This window comes from Pipra filicauda, unplaced genomic scaffold (assembly GCF_003945595.2).
Source record: "Pipra filicauda isolate LSUMZ 115617 unplaced genomic scaffold, ASM394559v2 scaffold25_size4600443_pilon, whole genome shotgun sequence".
Classification (NCBI taxonomy): Eukaryota; Metazoa; Chordata; class Aves; order Passeriformes; family Pipridae; genus Pipra; species Pipra filicauda.
The window spans coordinates 2,006,499-2,016,121 of record NW_024104376.1 but is presented as its reverse complement, the minus strand read 5'-3'; positions in this window follow the sequence as shown (position 1 = coordinate 2,016,121).

Here is a 9,623-nt window from a genome sequence, read left to right as displayed (position 1 = left end):
GGCTTCTCCTGGGGTGCAGCGTGGAAATAAAAGAAGACACAGTTTCCATGTTGAGTTAGTGCTGAGATAATGTCCCTGCACACAGCTTGAGAAAGCAGGTTTAATGAGTTTTCTCAAAAAACTCAGTCTCCACACAGAAAAACAACAGAAAAATGTCAGTCAGCCTTGAAGAGAAAACGCGTCTTAATACTGCAACCATCTACTCCTTGTGTCCTCCCAGAGAGCCCTTTGGGAAGGCAACAAGCATTTGTAACTATCACATAGCTCAGTACAAGGAGCTTTGGTTGGTCTTGAGTGGCCCCATTTTGGAGCTTTGAACTCTCCTGAGATCTGATGACAATATTAAACACAAGAGGGGACACACCAGCTCCTGGTCTTGTTCTAGTCACACAGCAAGCCCTGACTGGGGAACTGTAAGGTAAAACACACACAGGTATTCTTCCCAAGAATTCCAAGGCAGTGGAAGGATTAAAACAAGATTTATTTCAAATGCAAGGATCATTTCTTGACTTCGGTGCACGCACCAGGCCCCCAGGGGAAAAAAGCAGTGCCCTGCCTTCTCCAAGGCTTTTTGTATAGTCTCTCTTTCCTCCCCCCCCCCTCTGGCCCAAGGAGGCCTGGTACATGTCTGCAAACATGTAATGTCTCTGCATACCAGGGAGATAGCTTGCTGACAGCTTCCCCCTGCAACCTTCTTTGAAATGCAGAAGGAAGGAAAAAAACCCCATCTAACCCGTTTGAGAAAGCATTTTACAGTCTTCCTAAGACTAAAATTGAGTTCTAGCTTTCTGCCACAAATTCTTCATGTACCTATCCCTACAGGAACACAGAACTCTAGAACAGCCCAGCTTGGAAGGGACTTTGAAAGGTAATCTGGTCTAGCCAGGGAGCCTAGATGCAATGATCTGGCACCCTGCCTCATCCTATCTCGAAAACCCAGTCTCTTTCTCATTTCAGACTTTGAGTTCTTTTTTCCTGGTATTCTCTTGCAATCTAATTTCAGAGTGCCATGGTGCTACTAAAGTTACCAATGTAGCAAATAAATACCAAGTGAGGTTTTCTCCAGAAGTATGGACTGATTAAAAGTGTTTATCTCTAATACATCAATGTGGGATAGTGTATGTGGGTCATGTCACCCAGTCTCCAAAAGGATACAGTACAACTTGAAACAGAACTGAGAAAGGCAACAAAGATGTTTTTACTACTTTAGTATGAGGAAAGGCTTTAAAAGGGACTTCAGCCTGAAATGTAAACAAGAGAAGGAATGTTACAAAAGAGGATAGGAAAGAGTATTCATTACTTTTCACAATCCATGCCACAGGTAGAATCCAATTAAATTACCATGTAATAGGTTTATAACAAAGAAGAGGACATACTGGACATAACTGGAAGTGCAGCTTAGCAGTTGGGCTTCTTAAAGGAGGTCAAAAGTACAAAGAGGCTCTGAAAGGGAATAGATAAATTCACATAGTAATGGGCTATCAGTAGGTATTAGACAGTTATCTGAATGAAGATTCTGTCTAAGACCAAAACACCGCTTAAACACATTATAATTATTTTAGAGTGGATAATTTGGACTGGCTCCACTCTGGCTCTGAAGACTGAACACCCATCAGCGGTGGGAGTGCTTGGTGTGCTCCTGGGGCATAACTCAGATTTTATTTCAGCTGCAAGAAGCTCAGGTCCTGTCCAGCAACACTTGGGGACACAGACTGAAGCAGAATAAGACAATCAAGAGATTTTTTTTCTGGAGTACTCTCTTAGATGTGAATTTTAATACATGTGAAGGCTCATCATTATGTAGTCATGGACAAAGCACTTCGACTTCAGTGGATTCACTTTCTTTGGAAGGGGAGGGCAAGAGAAAGATTATCTCCCCACATTAATATGCAGATGGCATAAATACATGAAATGCATTTAGTACACCTAAATATAGAAAATGGCCTAAATATATAGTAACACCCATAAAAATGGTCATGATGACCATGTGGAAAATGGCCTTTGGGTGGGAAATGGATTTGGCTTTCAAGACTGCCACAAAGGCTTCAGATTTTTACCTGCAGGAACCTGTTTTCAGGACCTGTCTTTCTCTTCTTCTGACCCCAAAGCAGAAATCTTAAGGATCATATATGAGTATTCACTGGTTTGCAATTGACAGAGGATTAGATTCAGCCTTTGAAATTCCCTTCTTTCAAAGCAATGAAACACATAAAAGCTGCCTTGCTTTGATACACCAGAAAAGGAGAAAGAAAAAAAAGGAATGTGGGAATTCTGAAATTTAATTCTTTTTGGTGCAAAGATATCGCTGCTGTTCACAGTTGTTTTACCCCTCATGTTCTTGGAGCATATAAAAAAATTGTGTGAGTTTTAAAACTGAATATATGTAGGAAACAGTGTTTTCCTCAGCTGACTGTCTCCTAATGCCGCAGTGACAGTGGAGGACAAAAACTAGACATTTTTCCTGCCTTGTGAGTTCCGCTTTTCTGGGTTTTTAGAGGGCTGCAGCAATATGTGTTAGTTGATGAACACTTATTTCTCTTTGAGTATCACTCCTTTGTCTGGAGAGGGTAAATCTCATGGTTTGAGATGTCAAGAATCTGCTGATACTTCTGGTGTTGATTCTGGTTTCTGGGTGGTGTTGTTTAGGAAATTTTTTCTTGTGTATTTATAACAAGTTCACCCTTCTTTCTGTTTTTAAAAGTCTTTCCTGCTTGACACTGTGACAAATTAAAAACACATCCAGAACAAAATGTACAGGCTCAAGCAGCAGGAAGCAAGGAAAAAAGTTAAAATATTTATTTAAAGTTTTGCAAGGATTATATAAGTGGCTGATTTTTTTTGGCCTGAACAGAGATAAATGCAGGCATTCACTTCCACCTCACCTGGGAATGTTTTTGGCAACATGAATTTCTAAGATCAACATGAAAATCATATGAAAGTAGCAAGCTAATATTATTCAGTTGATTTCTACACATAATTTTACATTAGGTTGTTAGTGTTCCTAGGGAAATGTTAGGAAGTCGGTACAACATATGGACAACTAGATTAAAAAAAAAAATCAAGGAAAACAATCTCATAAGCTTCAGAATTATAATTTAAGCACCTAGCTTGGGGTAATAAAGTGGTAAATAAAAGTAAATGAGAAACAGATCACAAGGTAGACTTGCAAGACTCCAATCTGCTTCTTAGTAAGCAATCAGTCAAAAAACCTATTGAAGATTGCTGATAAGGTGCAATATTCAGAAGAATAACTGGTTTGCAAAAATTATTTCAGTTTTGTGCTTTTGTCAGAACTAATCACAAATGTTATTGCAGTCAGGAAGGAAGGAGAGCATCAGCATTAATTTCATGAGGACAGAGCTGTTAGATCCACAGGTCGTGCCAGTTCACTTCAGTCTCTGGGAGTCAGTAAATCTATTTAGTTTTTCCAGCTTTTTCCCGGAGACAGACCAGTTCTAAGCCTAGCACATGTCCTGTATTCTGTGATAACTCCTTCAAAGCATCAGGTACTTCTCAAGATTCTTATGAATTTGTTTTTACAAGCCCCTACTAAGGAAACAACTTTTCTCACTGCCATTTTACAAGTGAGGGGCTATGGCATAGGCAGATGAAGGACTCAGCCACACAATCAAGTCACTGTTTCAGCAGACCTGTAGTCCTTTTTCATGCTTTGGAGATGTGGCAAATGTGATTCACTTTGATTTTGTTTGATTCTGACATACATGCTAACCTGATTTGAACTGTTCCACCAGAATAACTGTCTCACAAAGATGTATCATTACACAGAATGAAACTAAGGCAAAATTGTTCAGCAGCCAATTAATGTTGAAAAAATTCTTCAGTTAAATTCAACAACTGGACAGAAACTGGAGATGGAATGACACTTCCAGTGTGCCTTGTAGATGACTGATGGAACCACACAAAATATTTTTGTAGGCCCTTTTCTGCACCTTTTGGTAATACAGCTGCACTAACAAGCCCAGCCTTGCAAAAGTTTCACTGTTCCTGGGGATCTTCTAGCCCTCAGTGAAAGCTGCATGCCTTGGATCCATGAAAATGTGGGTCCTGATTTTTGGCAGCAAGAATCTATTGTTTCAGTTTAATTCAATTAAAAAGGGCACATCTAATTATATCCAGTCCTTTCTGTGTCTATTTCCCCATCTGTGCAAAACACATACACACCTTCTAATGCCTTTTTTGGTTGCAAAGTCCTGTTTCTAAGTCAAGCAGAGTGCTTCCACCGCTGGAGGGATGGAGGAATGAATGCAACCCAATCTATCCGGCTTCTGTGCTGCCTCTCAGCTGCTCATCCATCCTCCCTTCTCACCATGGTCAGAAGCCCAAATGAGAAAAATGGTTAGGAAAACCAGGATATATTTCAAAGGCTCACTGAGTGATTGATGGAACTGCTTTGCCTAAACAATCCGTTCAGATGAGTGGGTTGTTTTCTGAGTCATGGTGTCTGCTGAGATGTATAAAGAACTTCAAACTATTAATTACTGAAGAATCAGTCAACCTGATAATTGAAGTTCTCACAAGACAGACAGCTGAGAGAAAATAATCAAAGGAGCAGCATGTCCTCAACATGTACATATGTTTGAAAGGAAGATGTGAATGGCTTTTATATTGAGTAATCAGAAATTTCCATCTCTTCATTTCATGTCTGATCAGAGGGTTGACTCCAGCTCTTGACAATTTGATTTTTTGTTCTCTGTATGAGTACATTCACCTCTATAAACACAAAAAATTGGCCCAACAGGAGGCAACATGCCGTGTGACCCTGTCTTTCCAGCATTTTGGCTTTATGCAGGAGAAAGGGCCTTTTTCTACCCTGTCAGTATGGTATTGTAATTCACTGTCTGAATAAATAAATCCTCTGCTGGATGTTCAACACTTCTAAGAAGGAGCGGAGGGAAATATTTTTCTCTGGATTCTGAGATGTAATTGAGCATCCACTCCCACAGTTACTGCATTGTTACTTGGCAGGGAGACTGTAAAGGAAGATTTAATTGTTGTTGACTAGGTCAAAGTTTTTTGAACATTCATAGTAACACTCTATGAAATGTAATTAACTTTTCCTATGCCAAAAAGTGACTGTAAAAACCAGCAAAAAGGAGGCAACCCCATCCAGTGTTCAAAATCTGATGTATGTAATTCATCCATGTAAAACCATGCTTAGGGCCTCTGCCAGGGAAACCTCCTCCTCCAACCCTGCACCTCTGATCTGAAGCACAGGAGTACTTTTGAGCTCTATAAACTTTTCTACATATCTGATTCTGAAATACTATGAGGGTTAACTATGGAGGTTCATAGGACAATTTTATCTGTCTCAGGAAAGGTTTTTGGGAACCTTAATGCCCATAAGTTTCTCCATCTTTCTAGTGCAGGATAGCTGGGAACCTAGTGTACCCATCACAGGCCATTAATTTAATAAGTTTCTCCAGAACAGAACACAATGCATTTTGTTTGCATAAAGTAATAACATCAATAAAATCATCATTCTGTATGCCATTTCATAGCAGCTATAAAACATAGTGCTAAAGTTTAAAGATCTGAAAATTTAGTACCTGACAGAGATTCATATTCCTTGGAAAATGTAAATCATTAGCTCCTAGGATAGTAAAACTCTAATCCTTGTTCTTGGTGGGTTGTGTGCTGCTATAAACCACACATTTGCTGATAGTCTATGATTGGAAGTTGCCATCATTTATGTAATATGAGTAAAATTCAGGAAGAAGGGAATCTAATATTAGCATACATAAATTCCTTTACCTTTTGTTTCCAGTCCTATATTTTATCCCTGATGAATGGTATCTAATGCCCAACACAACACTCTCACCTTGTTGATTTGAGTCCTGAACAGATAAATAATAACAAAGTGGCTGAAGACATTAGAAGAAGTCAAAGGGGGAGAGTGTATATAAATTAACCACAAAATTTTCTGTTTGTTTTCAGTCATTATTTAGAAATATATCTGAAATTATTGACTCTTTCTACCTCTCATCTTCTGGTGGCCATTTTCACATACCCCTAGTTTCTGACTACATGGTCATATTTGACACAGTCCAAGTTCCTTGTTCCTTGTGTTTTCAGTAAAACTTAAAAAACAAATTTAATTACTCAAATACCAGATAGAATACAAATTAAAAGGATTTTTTTTTTTAGATGTGATAGCTTTAAAGACACAGTTTGTGCATCTGGTTCCTGATTTTTTTTTAACTTTTGGAGTTAGCACTCAGAAGGATGCTCCCAAAGAGTTAAAATGGAAACGGTTAATCTGAGAGCTCTGTATCCAGACACCAGTGTATCCAGTGCTTATCAGTTCTGACCAGTTTCTCATTCAGTGGAGAATTCATCTTGCTGTCTAGAAAAGATCAGAACTGCAGAGTGCAGCTGCACAGCTCTGCTGGTAGTGCCAAATCCTCTCCCCACAAGACCTGTTGCATTCCCAGCCTCGGGGCTGGGATCTGGGGCTTTCCTGCAGACAGTCTGTGGGATGAGACTGTTACTGAAGCTGCTCTGCAGTCCAGTCTTTGATCCCGTGTCCTGTTGCATCCCTCCTGAGGAAGACTCATAAACAGCCAGATAGCAGAGATGCAGCAGAGCCTGGAGAGACACTTGTTCTATTTTTTTTTTAACTAAGTTTTTGGCAAAGGAAGGGCTTTGTGTCAGATTATGGCCTGGCTTGTTTCCACAGTGAAATCTAACCCCTTTCAAAGTGATGAAACCAGCTGTTTGTCCAAAGGCTGTATGGGATATTTTTGTATAAATAGTAGCTTCTTAGTGAAATAAGGCAGGAACATCAGCAATAAGAGGGACTGCAGAGCCCCACACAAGTGGTGACAACAAGGAGGTGATTTGCTCTTGACACTGGCACAGCACACATGAGCTCAGTGCAACCCTTCTTGGAGCCTGTGGAAGGAAAAAGGTTTGTGGAAGAGATTTCCTCAGCAACCTGGGGCGATACAACCTGTAGTCCAGGGGACCTGATGGAAACTCATCAAAATTACACCCCCTCCCACAGCATAAAGAAAAAGACTTTGGAACCAAAAAACCTGATCTACCAAATTGCTTGCTAGTGCAGGCATTGATAATAAGAGCCTCAAAATGACTACAAATGTCTTTATTTTTAAAACCACATTAATTCTGAGCTGTATGTAAGACTGAATGACCATAATGATGTTGTATAACATCTTAGTACCTTCTCTTCCCATCTGTAAACCCAAAATAGTAACATTAAATCTAACAACAGATATGAGACTAAATGAACTTCTGGCTCTCATCAAAGGATAGAGTTTAGGGCCACTGCCTTTGATAATGCTGTGCTCATACTAATCTCCAGATTTATCCCACTGACTGTTTTATCTGATCTCTTTGCATTGTAGGTATTAGATATAGAATAAATGGAAAAATATTTTCAGTCTGAAGAATGAAGCCATTATCAATTTTGCCAACCATGTAATAACCAAGAAAGTAAAATCACCCCAAAAATTAGTTAAAAAACCCCAACAACATAACCCAATGGAAGTATTTTAACTTGCCATCTGTTTTTTATTATTTAAATGCATAAATATTAAATCCAGCAAAGACTGTTAAATAATTTGTTGTGACAGTCTGAATGGAAGGAGCTTAGACTTCCTCCTTGGGACTCTCAGATGAAACCTAATAGCATGTGTTTGAGTAAAACAAGCCTTTCCAGAAACACTCCTTGTTCTATTAAGATTTCCAGAGAGAGGCAGAAGAGTCTCAGCTCAATACTAAGGTTTAAAATGGAAACAGCTTAATGAAAAAGTAGAGTTTTTTCACTGCCAAATATGACCCACCTCAGCATCAGGGACTTTCAGAAAAATATATTGTGAGGCCACAAGAGTTGGCAACTACAGGAATTTTAAATGACTGATGCTCAGTTCTATGTTGGTTGGGAACCATTAAGCAGACGTTTGCACCTCTAGTTTCGTGAAGGCTTTCCACTTTTGCTCCTGGTCCTCCACCTAAATGCTCTCTCTGATTGGGAGTGTACAACCCAGGCAGTACACTTGGAGTAACACTGACAACTTAACCCTCACCACTTTCTAGCCCTGTTTAAAGGCACTTCTTTTTCCCATCTCTATTTTATGAAAATAAATCTGTCCTCAATATGGCATGTGTTTGACAGATAAGTAAAAAAGGTTTTGAGCATACAAATTAGAGATATGTTCTAACAGAAATGAAAAGTGTACCTACAAATTTTCTAACTTGCCCTGTGACATGCTGGTACAGATCAAGAAGATAATGAGCCATGACCCTTCTGCCTCATTCCCATCTCTGGTAAAGCTGTGATGTAAGGGCAGTTGGACCATCTAGCATGAAAACACGTGCTTTGCCACAGAAAGACTCCCCTCAAATCGGAGGTCTCCTGGTTTGAAGGCAAGGTCATGCCTCCTGTTTCTAATTCTCACCTCTGGTCTATTTTTTTGAATGTTAACAAAACATTACTTTAATGTTTCCTGCAGCTGGCTGAAGACAGCTGTGTGAGCGGGACATCTTCTTGGGCTATTGCATGGTTGGTCTTGCTCCAGCGCTTGAGGGTGGAGAGGGTAAGAAGTACCTGCACATTTTCTCCCTCTGGAGTGGCTGACTGCATGACTTTGGTTCCAAATTTTGTGCATGGACCAGTATGGCATATGACAGGTCCCATGCAAACAGAATGAGAAGGCAGCACTGGATGGAGAGTGTATTATAAATACTGTCTTACTTTCCTCTTGGTGGTCAGTGCTGCAGACTGCAAATGTATCTGTGTAAGCAACTCACTTCAGACACTGCTGAAACCATATTTATTTGTTATTTTCATATTTAGTCGTCTGGCTCAGACCACAAACGGATTGCAGAGTCTGTTATGACACATGGTTGTTGCTGCTGATTGATCTTTGGTTTACCAACGCCACAAAATTTCTCCCCAACCTCCTTCTGCTGATCTATAGTGTGGTAGAACAAGCTGAAGACATATTCTCATTGGGAAATAAATTCTCATCTCATTGTTCAAGTAAATTTTCAAGATCACAGTGCTATGCTTCCTCTACATCTTGCCAGAACAGGAATGGCACATTTTTTTCCAAATATCTGTATTTGTCTCTGGCCAAACCACCCACTGGGCCTTCATATAGCACTGAGTCAATCAAAACTTATGTTAAAAGTGGATTTTGGAATGGATCTTTTATGTTAAGTTGTATAATTGATAATATGATGATGAGGCAGAAAAAAAAAGGAAAAAATAATGTAAGCTTATTTAGAAATCTGTGTTCCTTGCAGACTTTGCCTTCTGGATGCAGAGTAAATAATTTGTCTGTAGATACAGAAAATAATTGCCACATGTTCAAATAATTGTTGCAGCTGACGTTTGGACTTCTTAGAATGCCTGTCTGGCTCAGATAATACCAAAGAGTGGAGATGGAACAAGTCACCTCTGGTCTGCTGAACTGTCCAGGTTACTACACCATGGGGTAATGCCCTAAAGGGGAAGTAGGGGGTCAAAATTCAGTGGAAGACAACACAGACCAACTTTAAGCACCAGATAAAAAAGCATGTCACATTACTTTCTGACTGATAAGAGGCTGTTATAATAGCCAGGTTGGCTAAGGCTTGTC